Below are 16,518 nucleotides of genomic sequence, written 5' to 3' on the forward strand. Positions count from 1 at the left end.
TACCACCACCACGGATTCGACGATGTCCAGCGATGTCCAGTCCCGCTCAGTCTCTGTGCAGGTGTGGAGCCCCAGCGAGAGTAGAGCCCAGCAGCCAGGCGGTGAGGAGGAGGGCAAGAGGGCGGCGAGGAGGAGAGCAAGAGGGCGGCGAGGAGCATGTGCTGCCCTTTTATAGGGGCATTTGCGCATGCGCAGAGCATGTCTGCATACGTGCAGTTCCTGCCATGCGTGCTGCCCGCTTAGACAAGTCCGTTTTTGCCCGTCCACGGGCTACTCTGTGCGCAAGCGCTTTCCTGCAGGTCGTTGTGGCAGCTTCCTTCCAGAGGCCAGCAAGAGATGGCAATAGCAATGTCGAGACAAAACCAGTTTGTAGCGGTCTTCTACAAGCATAACATATTTGAACCAAAATAGCTGCCGTAAAGTGTGCTCCCTTATCTGAGTCAATTATTTTTGGAACGCCATATCGTGGAATTAATTCTTTTAACACAATCTTAACTACTGATTTTGAATCATTCTTTCTTGTTGGGAAAGCTTCTACCCATCCGGATAACTGATCTACAATCACTAACAAGTATGCATAACCCAGAGTTTTAGGCATCTCAGCATAATCAGTTTGGAGCTTTTGAAAAGGAAAGGTGGCCGGAGGCCTTTTACCTTGTGGCTAAGGAAGCGAAGGAAGCCCCTGCTCCTACTCTGGTCTCTGCCGTAGAACATGCAGCTTTAAAATCAGAAAATGAGGTGCTGAAATCAGCATTAGCTTTCCAGAAGGAGACAGGAGAAAAATTAGAAACTCAGGTTAGTAAACTTACAAACCAAGTTCATGAGCTCTTGGGGGAAAATAGAAATTTAGAATATCGAAATGCTAGACTCAGGGGTGAGGCTCAGCAGCTTAGGATGTTGTTGGAAAAGATGAATGGGCTTTTAGATAAAATGCAGCCTTCTGCCCAGGTCCAGCAGATTCGTGAGTTAATGCGTTACCCGAGCTCAGGAATGCAGACTGAAGATTTTTGGTGTAACAGTGATGATGAGGAGGTCAGTGAAGTCGAAGGGACTTTTAAATCCCAAGTGATTCCCTTGTGACCTCTGGTTAAAACTGAAACAGCTGTTGATGATGATGATGAAATCCATACCACTACACGTACCGTGCCGTGGACACCGACAGAGTTGGAAAGAATAAAAGAGAAATACTCGAGGCGGCCAAGCGAGTCAGCTGTTGAATATGTGTGGCGAGTTTCTGCTGAGGGTGGAGATAGAATTATGTTAAGTGAGGATGAAGCGGGAGACACCTGGGGACCTGGAGTGTTTTTAACCACTATGCCAGGAGATCATTGTTATTCCCTAATCTCTCGAGCAGCCTACTGGGCAGGCGGTATGGATCCGTGGGAAAGGGGAGAGCCGTTAGAGATTAGAGCTAAGGGTTACTCTGACCTGTCTGCAGCAGTACGAAAAGCAGCTTGCCTGCAAGCTATGTATGACCGGGAGGAGTTTCGAAAATCCCTGATGTTAGCTCCTATTGACCCAGACCGACTAGCCCCTCTCATCCGTGGTCTCCCCGATTGCCTTAAGCCATTTGCAGTAGAAACTCGAAACCGCATACGGGAGATTCGTGATAACCCTGACCGTGGTCGGGGTCGGCGTAACCATATACCCACTTGGAATGAATTTGTACAGGAAATAGACAGATATGGATGCCAAATGGGCTGGGCTACCCTAACTGGTGAAAATCCCCCCGATCCTACCCGAAGGATTCGCCAGGTCCACATAAAAGACTCCAAATCTGATCGAATGCATACTCACAACCCTAAACCTGATGGGAGATTTAAACCTGATAAGGAGCGAAATGAGTTGTGGCGTAAAGCCCTGGACTTGGGGGTACCTCGACGGCTCCTGCACGGTGTCCCTACGGAAGATCTCTGTGCACTGGTCCAATCCTTAACTAGAAAAAATAATTCAGTTGGGGTAAAGCATCCAACCGGAGAATCTCCTGGTTATGACAGTGTTGTGCCTTCTGCACCAGAATCTAACTTGATTGATTTGTCAAAGTCCCAGCAAAAAAAACTCCCACCCCCGGGGAGGGCAGTGAGCCACCCTGCCTGGCGGGTACTAGCGATTCAATGGCTCCCTGGTAAAATCAACGAACCTATTATTGCCCTTCCCATTGGACCCCGGAAAATATTAACCGAATTTCTTATCGATACCGGGGCCCAAATGTCAGTAATCACTAATAAAACAACACAACTTCTAGGCATAAAACCCACCCGACACAAAGTCAAATTTATGGGGATTGATGGTGTGATAAAAACATGCCCCACTGCAAAAATTACCCTCTGGTTTCCAGGAGAACAGAGAATGACCAGGAAAGAAGTGTTAGTGGGTGCTGCACACACTAATCTTTTAGGATTTGATTTGCTGCACGGGCAAGTGTGGAAACTCCCTGATGGAACTGTGTGGAGCTTTGCAGGACGTGAAAAGGGATTAGGCACAATAGCACTGAGTCTGCTAGAAACCTCCATACCGTTACCCCCCTCTAAAATCACTAATGTTTGGCAATACCCATTGCCAACAACAACACTTACCGGTATTGACGGGGTGGTAGTAAAATTGGAAAAAAAAAAAAAAAAAAAATGCTAATACTACAACCCTAACTGCCGCAGTTCCAAATATTGCTGAAGTGGTGAAATACCCTACAGGTTTTTATGCAGGACAACCTGTACTAGTAAAAATACCTCAAACTGGAGCAGTGCCAATGCTACTAGTCACTCCTAAAAATCCCTGTGCATGGGAAGCCAAAGATTGCTCAGAAAAAAATACACTGGATCAGCACCTGGTGGATTTCACCTTCCTTTTAACCCTGTCGGTCTTGTCGACTGAGCGTGTTTTTTCTTCCCTTTTGTGTTCACAGGAATCCTGGACGAACTGCAAGTGGACGGACGCATTGGCTTACGCTAACCTCGAGTGCATCCAAGGAATTTTGTCCCTCATTCTAGCTGTAATACTATTTCTACTTAGAATGAATGAGTTTAGCAACTGTCATCATATATGACAACAGGGAATTGCAAATACATGAATCGGAATGGAAGCATTCGATGCATAGATGGAAGGTCAATAAAGGGAAAACAATCCACATAGGTTGTCAAACCTTTAATGCTAGCAGTAGAAAAGATTTCCCTCCTTCAACCCAAGTTACTATCAGGAAATTTCCTGAACAAAAAACAGAATCCACAATAGATAGGAAGCACTGTGCATCTGATGTTTGTTGGTTCAATTTTACTATAATTCAGTCAGTATCTGTTGTCTGTTTGGGAAGCACTGACAGAGGAAACAAAGCACTATCATTTAAATTTGGGTTAGACATATCACAGGAAAAGACTTCAACTACGGCTATGCCTGTACCAATCACGATGTCACCCCAACAAAATTTTGAGAATGAATCCATTCCAACACTCACAGGTCTAAATCCTTACATTTTTAACATTGGTCCTTACGTTATCAAAAATACCGGTCAACAACAAATATTGTTTAACCCGACCTACTCTCTCAAGCGAGTGGAACTATCAATGCAGATTAATATCTCTGCCATCAAACCTATTTGCTTACCTTTCCTAGGTACATCCTATGCGGGATGGTATGCGTGGTTACATATGAACGAACCCTTACCTCCTCACAACAATTGAAGAGAGATGTAACTGGTACCTTAGGAACAAGCTCGGGAGTCTTAAACAGTATAGATGCTGAAGTACTTACTAACAAACTAGCCACAACTACTGGTGACTTGGATAGGTTAGAACACCCCCTACGGTCTTCCCTTTTAACTCTGGGAAATCACCAATGGCTTTTTTTATATATTACCTCAGCGGGAAGAAACAAGTGAAAAGGACCATCAGCTGATTGCAAATGCACTTGGTGCAGCCCAAAGCAATATTTCTTTAGCACTCAGCTGTATCCAAGCCCAGCTTTGGATGCAATCGATGACTGCTGCAATTATAAGGGAAGGTGAAGAAGGCACCTTACCTACCGAAATTCAAAAAGTGATATGGGATAATGCAATTGACTTTGAGAAAAAATTTCAATCCTGGTGGTACCTAGTTAATTTCACCTATGACCCCATTGAGAGTAAGGCCACTGCTTTTGTCTTAACGATACAAAATGCCTCGGTATATACCATATACCCATTCATTGCATTAGGATTAAATCACAATGGAATGGTACTCTATCCTATTGAGCATAGAGTGTGGGCCAAAAAAGATGGTGACAAATGGCAAACTGTTGACGTCGATGCATGTATCACACGAGAACAACAAGGCTTTATTTGTGAGAGTAATACCCTTAAAGCGCAAGACATTTGTCTCGACACTGAACAAAACGTTTGTCATTTTGAGATACATCCCAATGAGGCCCCCAACACTGTGCTTGCATATATTGGGAAAGGATGTGTTTGCATGAGATCTCCTTGTAATTTTATATTTATAGATAACATGGTCACAGATATTGATAATCATTTAAATTTTTGTGTTTGTAATTTCACTAACATTGTTGGATGCGATTTCAGTTATTCGACTCCTGTTACATCTCACCAACTATTACAAACCAACTATACAGTGATTCACGATTTACTACCTGTCCCCATTGGAATGAACATCACATCAGTGAAAAAGCTGCTACAACATAATGACTTGAAACGACTGTTAAAGGAGGCCCAAGAAAATGGACAAAAGACTCTGCAGTGACCATGAAATAGTGGAGTTCAGGATCCTGCATGGAGGAAGCAGGGCGATAAGCAGGATCAAAACCTTGGACCTCAGGAGGGCTAACTTTGCCCTCTTCAAGGAGCTACTGGGAGGAATCCCGTGGGCCAGGGCTGTCGAAGGCAGGGGGGTCCAAGAGGGCTGGTCGCTCTTTAAATGTCACTTCCTCCATGCTCAGGAGCAATGCATCCCCCTGAGAAAGAAATCGAGCAAAGGAGGCAGGAGACCTGCATGGTTGAATAAGGAGATTCTAGCAGAGCTCAGGTGGAACAGAAAGGTCCGTGGAATGTGGAAAGAGGCGCAGGCCACTTGGGAAGAGTACAGGAATGTGGTCAGAGCATGCAGGGATGCAACGAGGAAGGCCAAGGCCCACCTGGAATTGAAGCTGGCAAGGGATGTCAAAAACAACAAGAAGGGCTGCTTCAACTACATCAGCAGCAAAAGGAAGGCTAGGGACAATGTGGGGCCGCTGCTGAATGAGGCGGGTGTCCTGGTGACGGAGGATGCGGAGAAGGCAGAGCTACTGAATGCCTTCTTTGCTTCAGTCTTCAGTGCCAAGGCAGGCCCTCAGGAATCACAGGCCCCGGAGGTAAGAGAGGAAGCCTACAGAGAGGACGACTTTCCCTTGGTCGAGGAGGACTGCGTGAGGGATCGCTTAAGCGATCTGGATGTCCACAAATCCATGGGCCCCGATGGAATGCACCCACGAGTGCTGAGGGAGCTGGCGGATGTCATTGCGGAGCCACTCTCCATCATCTTTGAGAGGTCCTGGAGGACAGGAGAGGTGCCCGAGGACTGGAGAAAGGCCAATGTCACTCCAATCTTCAAAAAGGGCAAGAAGGAGGACCCAGGGAACTACAGGCCGGTCAGCCTCACCTCCATCCCGGGAAAGGTGATGGAGCAGCTTATCCTGGAGGCCATCATCAAGCAAGTGGAGGAAAACAAGGTGATCAGGAGTAGTCAGCATGGATTCACCAAGGGGAAATCATGCCTGACCAATCTGATAGCTTTCTACGATGACATGACAGGCTGGGTAGATGAGGGGAGAGCAGTGGATGTTGTCTACCTGGACTTCAGCAAGGCTTTCGACACAGTCTCCCATGATATCCTCCTAGGGAAGCTGAGGAAGTGTGGGCTGGATGAGTGGTCGGTGAGGTGGATAGAGAACTGACTGAATGGCAGAACTCAGAGGGTTGTCATCAGCGGCGCTGAGTCTAGTTGGAGGCTGGTAACTAGTGGTGTCCCTCAGGGGTCAGTACTGGGCCCAGCCTTGTTTAACTTCTTCATCAACGACCTGGATGAAGAGTCAGAATGTGCCCTCAGCAAGTTTGCTGATGACACCAAACTGGGAGGTGTGGTAGATACACCGGAAGGCTGTGCTGCCATTCAGCGTGACCTGGACAGGCTGGAAAGTTGGGCAGAGAGGAACCTGATGAGGTTCAACAAAGGCAAATGCAGGGTCCTGCACCTGGGGAGGAACAACCCCATGCAGCAGTACAGGCTTGCGGCGGACCTGCTGGAGAGCAGCTCTGCGGAGAGGGACCTGTTGCCAGCACCGGCTCCGCAGTCAATTATTGACCCGCATTATCAGTGCCCTCCTCCTCCTCCTCCTCCTCCCACCCTTTCCCCTCTCTGGCAGGACTGAGGAGAACACCACCTGGGCCCCCATGCCCTTGACTACCGCCCTCAGAGCTCTGGGGTCATTGCTAGGGGAAGCCTGCTGTGATGGATGCGCTCCTCCTGTCCAAACTAACTGAACTTTGGTCCAGGCAGATGCTCAACAAGCAGGCCTAACCCAAGTTAGTCCTGTTGTGTGAGGCTGTAGAAAATGTTGTATTTACTCGAAAAAGTTAAGAATTTAGGTTAGAATAAGTTAACTATAGTATAAGGCTAAATGCAACCAGAATGCCACTCGAAAGGCCTGAGATGTTGTTCTCAGCCTTGTCCCTTGTACAGACCCACCCGAGACTGGCTTAAAACCCAGTCGAGCTAATCACACAAAGACAATATTAACAAAAGATGATTAATTATCTGAAACAGGTGTATCGCAGTATAGAAGGAAACTTTTTGTATGAGAAAATTGCTCGCTTTAACTAAACTTTTAATAGAACATCTTGAAGCCTCTCGAAGTCTTTCTCAGAATTGTACCAAACAGAATTCACAGAAGAAGATAAAGGACAGGCGACGACCCCGAGCCGACCCTGAAACCAAACGGGACCTGCAACCAGCGAGGGGGAATTCTGCTAAGAGAGAAGAACAGAGAGAATTGAATAAATGATGTATTTAAGGAACTGGACGGTTGCTTAGAAACTTATGAAGATTCTAGACTTGATGCAATTGGTTTAAGAAATGTATATAAACTGGTCTAAGCGAGTTGAGCTTTGCCACTCACTCAGGTGACGGCCCAACTCCGAGTTGTCAATAAAGCAAACCTAGAGGTACTCACGTCTGGTTTTTCCCTTGTAGAGGTGGCACCCCAGATGGGACTCTAGGACACAAGAGGAAGGAGAGCCAGGAAATCCTCCGGACAAGCCCCTTACCAACGCTCACTTGCCGGCAACAATAGGCGAGTTCACCTACGAGACTTGGGCACGGGTGATTCCAGACAAAACTGGGAGTACTCTTGTGTTTAAACTTGCTAAGAGCTTAGCTAAGTCCATTAGAATTTTTGTGAAAATGGGAACTGTACCCAGCGTTGGAAGGGGGACGCCCCTTGCTGAGGTCTTAGAGAATTGGAAGCAAATAACTTTGGCACAAACTTTACAGGAGCGAAGGTTAATTTTGCTGTGCCAGGAGGAATGGCCGTTCCTGACTCGGACTAGAGGAGGAGGATGACCTATGGATATTTGGCCTCCTACAGGAACAACCTTTAAACTCCATAAATTAAAATTTTTAAGGATAATATTGGAAGATTCTGGCAGCCAGGATATTGATTATTGGCATATATGGTATAATTGGGCTTATCGAAGGCGTAAACCACCTAAGACAAAAGTGAGCTCGCCTCCCTCCGCCCCAGAGGCCGAGGAGGTTAATTATGAGAGATTTAATTATGTGGCAAAGTAAAATGCCAAGACTGAGAGATGATGCCGAAAAACGTGCACAAATGTCGTCTGGAATAGTTACTGACTATACTCCTAATCGGAATGATGTGAAAACTCTGTTGAGAGAATTATTCCAGATGGATGAAAGAGAAAAGATTTTCCAAAAGGACAGAGAAATTGCTCAAAGAGGGCAAGGGGTAAACCCCTGGCCCACTGAAAATCCTCTTTGCGACCTAACTACTCCAGATGGCATGCAAGCCTACCAGGTTGCTGTCCGGCAATTATTAGATGCCGTGCGGCAGTGTGGTGAAAAGACTGCAAATTGGACAAAAGTTTTAGAGTGCAGACAAAAACCTGATGAACATCCAAGCGATTACTGGACACAGCTAAAAGCAACTTTATTAAAGTATGGGGGGATGACAAGGGAAAATTTTCAGAAACCACTAGCCATTAGTGTTTTTGTGGAACAATCATCCCCAGACATTAATAAATATTTTAAAAAGCACATGCCAGGATGGCAAGGGGAAACCTTAACTGAAATACTTAGTATTGCTACCTTTGTTTGTGACGGAAGAGATGAAGAAAAACAGAAGAGAGAGTGAGAAACAGAAACAGGAAAGAAAGCGAGAACGACAGGGAAAGGAGAGGGAAATCAGTCTATTGGCGGCTGCTATAACACAAACTTACAACCCCAGGGGAAGAGGTAGGGGTCTCTCAAGAGGAAACCCGAGGGGTAGAGGACGTGGGGGAAGAGCCCCATTTCCCCCATTTCAAAACCAGTCAACTTCTAATACTCTAGAATGTTTTTATTGTGGAAATTTAGGACATCTTCAACGGGAATGTCCGCTTCGCCCAAGAAGTCCTGGACGAGGAGCCACCCCTGCATATCCACCGCGTCCTCATTCGCAGTGAAATATTAGAGACTCCACACTTGCCGGAGAAACGCGAAAATGTCCCTCGAAGGAGTAGAGGTAAATGAGTACGGACGAGTTCCTGCAAAGGTAAATGGGATTTCTGTTCAGTTTTTAGTAGATACGGGAGCAACGTTGTCTCTATTAAGCTATGCCATTCCACAAGTTTCAGAAGAAAAGGTAATTATACGGGGAGCGTTAAAAATTTTATCCTCACACGAGTGGGTTACACTAGGTTTTGCTTTATTCACAACTCAGAGTTGGGCCATCACCTCAGTGAGTGGCAAAGGTTAACTCGCTAGACCAGTTTATATACATTTATTAAACCGATTACATCAAGTCTAGAATCTTCATAAGTTTCTAAGCAACCGTTCCGTTCCTTTGAGTACATCATTTATTTAGTTCTTTCTATTCTTCTGTCTTCGTAGAATTCTCCCTGGCTGGTTTCAGGCCTTGCTTGGTTTCAGGGTCGTCTGGGCTTCTTTTGTAAATTCTGTTTGATACAATCCATACAATTCATTTCTATCCCAATTGCAACATACCGATTGTATGGTTTCTTAACACAGCTGTGTTTACACAGCTGAATCTACATACTAGTTCTATGATTTTATTCTATTCTATAATCAATCTTTATAAACAATCTCTAACAGGGAGTTGTAGGAGAAGTAGTAAAATACCTCTCTACACCCCTTCCTATTATTTTGGCCGGAAAATTGGCGTGGGGGAAGTTTTATGATATCCCCAAATTCACCCGTATTGTTGCTGGGATGTGACCTTTTGCAGGAATTTGGCACTCAGATACTTCTTGCTCCTAGCGGAATCCAATTGGTAATAACGGGATCTGAAATTATGCACATCCTCAAGGACAAAGTTTTATCTTCTAGAGTAACTCTAGCGAAGATGCAAGATTGCTGTTATCTGCAGAACCGGTAATTATTAAAACAAAAGGAGGCTCGCCCCCTTCGATACCACAGTACCCCATTGCTGATGAAGCTATACCGAGTATACATAAACAAACCGAGTCTTTCTTGAGAAAGGGCACACTTAGAGAATGTCAAAGTCCTTATAATACTCCTATTCTACCCGTAAGCAAACATCGATTATTAGATAAAGATGGGGACCCAGAGTATAGATTTGTTCGAGATCTCTGTGCTGTAAATGAACATGTTATTTCCCCACATCCTGTAGTCCCTGACCCCAGTTTAATTCTTACTCGGATACCTGCGTGCGCTCAATATTATACTGTTTTAGATTTAACTGGAGCATTTTTTAGTATTCCTGTTGCTGAAGAGAGTCAATTAATATCTTTGCCATTACCTGGCAAGGGAAACAACTGACATGGACCCGATTGCCACAAGGGTTCACTAGCTCACCTACAATCTTTCCTCAAATTTTGAGAAATGACTTCAGGGATTTAAAGTTCCCAGGAGGTTCTGTTAACCGAAGTTAGTCCTGTTGTGTGAGGCTATCAGTGAGAACCCAGCACCAAACCCAACAAACCGGTTTGGCTGGAGACTGGGCTGATAAGCGGCCAAAACTGCGTGAACACGGCAGAAAATCTGACTACGACTCAACCACTTTACGCTAGAAATATGTGCGGCCATCAGGGTCCGTCGAGCTCTCCCTCCACAGCAGCTGGCTGCGCGGCGGCGGCGATCTCCCCTTGAGTAGGGACGCCCCCCAAAGGTTACCCCTCGAGGCCGAGAGATCCCTTACCTGACACCAGGCATCGATGGGTTGGTAAGTGACCTTTTTTTGCATGCATCTAACATTTAAGATACGTACAAGTAAGCTTACGCGATCATCTTTGTATCCCATACTAACTTTAAGCGGATGTTTTCACAGGGGCGCCACCAGCTTCGCTGAGTTGCTCAGCTTTGGCCTGTGGCGAGTCCGGTGCCTAGCTGGCTGGAACCAGCTGTGTCCAGCCCAGGGCAGACCCTGGCCTCTTCTCACAGAGGTCACCCCTGCAGGCTGCACCTGCAGCGCTGTGTCCAGTTCTGGTCCCCACAATTCAAAAAAAACCCAGAAAAACAACAAACCGAAAAAAGACACAGACAGACTGGAGAGGGTCCCGAGGAGGGCCACAAAGACGATCAAAGGGCTGGAGAACCCGCCCTGTGAGGAAAGGCTGAAGGAGTTGGGTCTTTTCTCCCTTGGAGAAGAGAAGGCTCAGGGGGGACCTCGTCACAGCATGCCAGTACCAGTACTTAAAGGGTGGCTACAAAGAGGCCGGAGGTGCTCTCTTCGCGAGGAGCCACATGCAGAAGACAAGGGGCAACGGGTACAAGTTGCACCAGGAGAGAGGTTTCATCTCGATACAAGACAGACATTTTGTCTCAACGCTGGAGGTTTTCAAGATGCGATTGGACAGGGTGCTAGATAATCTCATCTAGGCTCCCTTTGCCACAAAAGGCTGGGCCAGACGATCTTTCGAGGTCCCTGCCCACCTGGGCTGCTCTAGGATGCTACGATTCTTCAGCGGATCACCGTTTAATAACCCTTTGCTCTCTCTGGTTTGGAACAAAGTATCGGCAACGTTGCCAGCGAGGCGAGACATAGATTCCACCAGGCGCCAGAGACCTCCTAAACCTACGGCAATCACCCGGTCTCTCTGAATGTATGAGCCATGCCTAGCTGCTTCAGAATTCCCCCGCCCCCAGAAGCGGGAACACCTTCGGGATACCTTAGGGAGTTTACACAGCCAGAACTTCTCCCCGGGAAGATTAAATAAAGGTGAAGGCCTCGCGTTACTTACGCGCCCGCATCACCAAACTTCACCCCATTGCTTGGGGATACAGAAGAGATGAAGACGCCTTCCAGTGGGCGTCTCTGGTGCCTCAGTAACACGGTGTTTCAAGGGCAACGAAGGATCGCCCTGCTTTCCCGTGCCCATCTCCCTTTTTTAAAAGCCATTAAAGAAAGATGAAGTTTGCCGTCTCCCCGCGATGTAGTTTTGGTTTGGCCCTGGCTGGGATGGAGGCGACTTTCCCCATAGCAGCCCTCACAGTGCTGTGCTTTGCAGTTGTAACACACCAATGTTTTGACTAACTGCTGAGCAGTGCTCCCACAGCATGGAGGCTCTCTCTCCAACCACCCCCAAACTCCAGAAAGCTGGGGGTGGGCAAGAGGTTGGGAGGGGACAGAGCCAGGACAGCTGACCCAAACCGACAAAAGAGAGATTCCACTGTGCTATGGAAGCCCCACAGCTGCCATTCAGACCGAGTGTTTTCCCCTATCATATCCCTCCTCACCAGAAAAGGGATAAAGTGCTCCAACAGGAGTTGGATGCTTCTCCAACACACTGCACTGTGCCAAAACCACCCTCGTATGGCACGCCTGTAGCGTCACGTACAGCGTTTTCTAAAGTGTTAGCAGCGGCCTACACTGGCTTTATGTACATTTGTGTACCACTTCCAAAAAGCTAAGCGTTTGCTTCCCACAAGACGCAGGAGACTGCCAAGCGGTTCCAGCGTCACGCTTCAAATGACTGGCCAAATCACTGCCTATCTACAGAACGCTGTTAACAGACTGAAACATTCCACATACTTACGCTCCGGGGAGACACCATTTTAACTTGCAGAACTATTTCCCTCAGTAAGACGCTCAAGACAGAGGTGATATCCCCATGCTAAATCTTTATTGTGCAACTGCTGCTCAAAAGCCTTTGTTACCTTCCACAGACACGCGTCACAAAAAATGAGACATTGACAGTGGCTAGACTGACGGGCAACAGACGAAATCCATTCAGTGGCGATTCATACACGTGGGGCAACTCTTGCGGTGCAAAAATCTTAGCCAGGCGGCCAGCCCAACTGACGGCCACCCAGAATACGTAGATGTACGCGACAGACAGGCTGCCCACCCTCGGGCCCTTCATCCACAACCATCCGGAATCCATGTGTCAGGCCCAGGTGAGCAGCACGCTTCTTCCCAGCGGGCATTAAATGCCCAAGAAGCTGGAGAAAGGAAGTACAAAACCGTAAACAAATAAAATAAAAAGCCACACACAAAGAGGGGAGAGGGCAGGAAGGGAAGGAAGGAGAGCAGAGAACCACCCAGAGAAACCAGTTAGCCAATTCCTAGCAATTCAGCCACTGCGCTTCAAACTACCGTCTGTCCGCCTGCAACCGACATTTTCCTCTCTCTCTCAACCATGACAACAGGCATCAGACTGCGCTCCAAAGCGACACCGCATTTTGCACCAGAAGTACATACCCAGGGATGAGCAGTGCTTTATATCCCTACTTTCAGTCAAAAAGCTCAGTTCCGTTACAAGCTAGAGGCAAAAGGTTACAGCGCCAGAAAACCCAAAATAGCCTACCGCGCCCTATCAAGAGGGAAAGAGTCTAGTAAATTAGGAACTAATTACAGGTACAGTTTAGCATACAGAAAGCTTCCCCAGTACTTACAGATTCACCAGAACCTTCTGCTTCAGATAACCTGATAATTGGCTCCTTAGGCATGACTAGGAAAAGCGTCGGAGCTTGGGGTGAAAGATCGCGGAACGCAAGGCACTGGAGGAAGAGCAAACAGTTACAACGTAATTGGCTTCAGAGAAAGGCAATAGCTTAAGCAAATCAATATGCCCCACTGAACTCGTGCAGAAGCAGGTTACCGGATACCCCAAACGCTTTTCTTACGTGATATCAATACTTTCTATACACAAAATACAACGTATTTACAGAGCCCCCTCCAGAAGCGGGATTCAGCATGCAAGATGATGGGGGCAAGGAGACGGGCCAGGACTTCACATTAGCGACCTCCAGTATGTTTTGATTTGGGTTGACCATTTCCTAAGCACTTTTTCCATTCGATGTGGTCCACGCAGAGGCAGGAGACAAAGGGCTTAACTGAATCAGCAAAGAATTCGGCGAAGTGGAAGATCAGCGGCCATTCGTTTTCCATGCTACAGGGAACTCCAGTACTGAGCAAAAGCATAATCACAGGAAGCCTGCAAGTGCAGCGTACCAGTCTGTCTTCTACATTGCACATAAACCCTACCTTCAAGAGCAGAAGACATCCCTAACTGTTAACTGTCAGCAGTTTAATAACAAAATGATACGGGATACTAACTTAAAGTTACCATCGTGTAGGTAAGGGCTGCTTCCCCCCCCCCCCCAAGTCTGAGCAGCTCGCTCGAGTTCCTAGCACGTCGTGGTGCACCAGCATCCGTGAACCTTGCAAGCATGCTGTTATCACGGCCCCACCTCACCACAGCAACGAGACCTGGGAAGCTTTTGCAGCCTGCAGGATGACCGGTTTCTAGATTTGTTTTTTTTTGTTTGTTTTTTATGAAAAATAAGAAAAGCTGTAATTCTTTGCTTTAATAATCCAGTTCGGGGCTTCAGAACCAAAGCCTTGCACAGCAGAGCTGTGAAATCTCTATAACGCTATTACGAGGCACATCAGGACCTGCATTTCTCCTATGCAGAACTAACTCCTTACGGTTGCTACTCAGACGTCCACTGTTTACACACACCCCCACATCCCCACCCCCCCCCCAGCCGAATCCCCGAGGACACTGACTGCGTGTGCTTAATCTACGGTTTCAAGACTATCATCCTACACGAGGCAGGACCGCTCCCATCCCTCGGCAGCAAACTTTGCACGACTTGCAGTGCCAAAGGGATATCACGCGGCAAACGTCTGCGGCTGCCACCAAGAGCGTTACCGTCAGAGGCCCTCCTCTGCGCACGCGCGCACGCGCCACGGTGGGGCTGGGAACCGAGGCGAGCCGGACAGCACCAGCAACCCAGTACGCGCCGCGGCAGCCGGGGGGGGGGCACCGAAGAAGCGCGATGTTTTAGGGATGGTGCAGTAGAGAGCGCCACAACCCAGAGAGGCCCCGCCCGTCCTCCGTCCCTCCACCCACCCTGCCGCGCTCCCGGGCACCGCGCAACGGGCCCTCGGCTCAGGGTGCCTGCGAGCGCGGGGAAGGGAAGGGAAGGGAAGGGAAGGGAAGGGAAGGGAAGGGAAGGGAAGGGAAGGGAAGGGAAGGGAAGGGAAGGGAAGGGAAGGGAAGGGAAGGGAAGGGGGACCGCGCACAGAGCAAAGCCGCGGCTACCTCCTCGTCCTCGTAGATGACGTTGGCGGGGAAGCGCCTTCCCGAAGACAGTGGCGGCGCCCCAATAATCTCGTCAGCCACGACAACGCCCCTTGTCGCCCCCGCGCTTCCTCCACTCGGCCAGGCCCTCCGCGGCGCCCATTGGGCCGCCAGATCGCCGCCGGCCGATCCTGCGTCTCGATGGGCTGTCTCGTCTGTCGTTTTCGCTTGTCCCCGCCCCCCTGGCGGGGCCGCCCTCGTCGACCTGGTGCTTGCCGGGGCTCAGGGAGTTTGCGTGCTCTCGGGGCGCGGAGGGATCCGACCCGGGGGCGGAGGGAGAAGACGTTGGCCGAGTCCGCGGAGGGATCTGCGCCGTGTAGTGCTGCGACCCTGTGGGCGGGCAACGAGGTCTCACAAGAGGCTGGTGTAGCTAGAAGTACTGCTTACTGTTATTTATTACCGCAGCAAGTCCACCCCAAACGTGCTTGTGGCTTTTTGGCGCTGCTCCCTCCAGTCACATGACTGCTTTTGCCAGGGCAGGGCAGGCCTTAACTTTTCAGAACATTTCGCAGAGCCAACAGAAGGTGCTCTAAATTGTTCCCTGAAAGCCCCACTTCAATTGCAGCCGTTTCTAAGCTGCACGCCTCCCGGGAGAAAATAAAATACAAAGCGTGTGTTCAGCACTGGTGGCTTGAGGGCTGGAGGGCAGATCAAGATAGGACTTGCGCTAAGCTGGGTAGGAGGCTTTTAGAAAAATAGGCAGAGCCCCCAAAGCTGCCCGAGGGTGGTCTGTGGTGCCCTGCACCCCCGGGGAGAGCGAGCAATTCGATTGCTCTACACAACTGTAGTGTAACATACATAAACCCTGCTTTCCTCTATATCGGGCTAAGGATAGCCTTAGCCTTCTTTGCGGCAAGGGCACGTTGTCGGCTCGCGTTCAACTTGGTGTCCACCAGGAGCCCCCCACGTCCTTTTCTGCAAAGCTGCTTTCCAGCCAGTCGGCCTCCAGCATATACTGGTGCATGGGGTTGTTCCTCCCCAGGCGCGGGACTTTGCACTTCCCCTTGTTGAACTGCACGAGGCTCCTGCCTGCCCATTTCTCCAGCCCGTCGAGGTCCCTCTGGATGGCAGCACAACCCCCTGGGGTATCAGCCACTCCTCCCAGTTCTGTATCATCAGCAAACTCGCTGAGGGTACGGTCTGTCTACCCATCATCCAGATCATGGATGTGGGAACAGTGATTGCCAGTGAAAACGGAGGAAAAAAATCGTCTGTCTGTAGATCTCCAGTCTTATTTATCGGAGGGGGGGGGGTGTGGTGTGTGTGCGTAGTGTGGTGTGTGTCTTTAGTCTTCCTTTTCTGACCAACGCCCCAGTAGAAGCCCTTCCTACGATTCTTCACACCCCTTGCCAAATTCAGCTCCGGCTGTGCCTTAGCTTTCCTCATCCCATCCCCACGCACCCGGGCAGCATCCTTACATTCTTCCCAGGCTGCCTGTCCCCGCTTCCACTGCCTATGCGTTTCCTTCTCGCGCTTCAGCTCGACCAGAAGGTCCTCACTCAGCCACGTTTGTTACCCGTGCTGCGCGCGTTGGCGTTGAGATGCTTCAGTTGGGCTGTCGACCGCATCACCTTTTTGGAGGATCGCGCCCCAGTTCCTTTGCGGCATTTCTCAGGTGTTCCCCTGTTGGTTCCTAACGCATCAGCAGCCCCTGGCTCTTCTCTGTTGCTCAAAACTCCATCCCCTTCCCCCGCCGAGTCTAGTTTAAAGCCCTC

The 16,518-nt window shown here is 48.8% G+C and overlaps 1 protein-coding gene across 3 annotated transcripts in view; it reads right to left on the reverse strand.

Moving 5' to 3' along the window:
• LOC142365581 (uncharacterized) overlaps positions 1-16,518 on the reverse strand; it is a 122,170-nt gene that overhangs the window by 59,089 nt on the left and 46,563 nt on the right. The window contains exons 1-2 of one of the 3 annotated variants that reach the window (XR_012766495.1): positions 14,765-15,311; positions 12,316-13,214 (exon numbers count right to left, since the gene is read on the reverse strand). The exons of 1 other annotated variant lie outside the window; for it this stretch is intronic. The gene's annotated coding sequence lies outside the window, so the exon portion shown is untranslated. Of the gene's footprint in view, positions 1-12,315; positions 13,215-14,764; positions 15,312-16,518 lie in introns of those variants that run through there. One more of the 3 variants, XM_075446478.1, reaches the window with a different exon arrangement.

Source organism: Opisthocomus hoazin, chromosome W (assembly GCF_030867145.1).
Source record: "Opisthocomus hoazin isolate bOpiHoa1 chromosome W, bOpiHoa1.hap1, whole genome shotgun sequence".
Lineage (NCBI taxonomy): Eukaryota > Metazoa > Chordata > Aves > Opisthocomiformes > Opisthocomidae > Opisthocomus > Opisthocomus hoazin.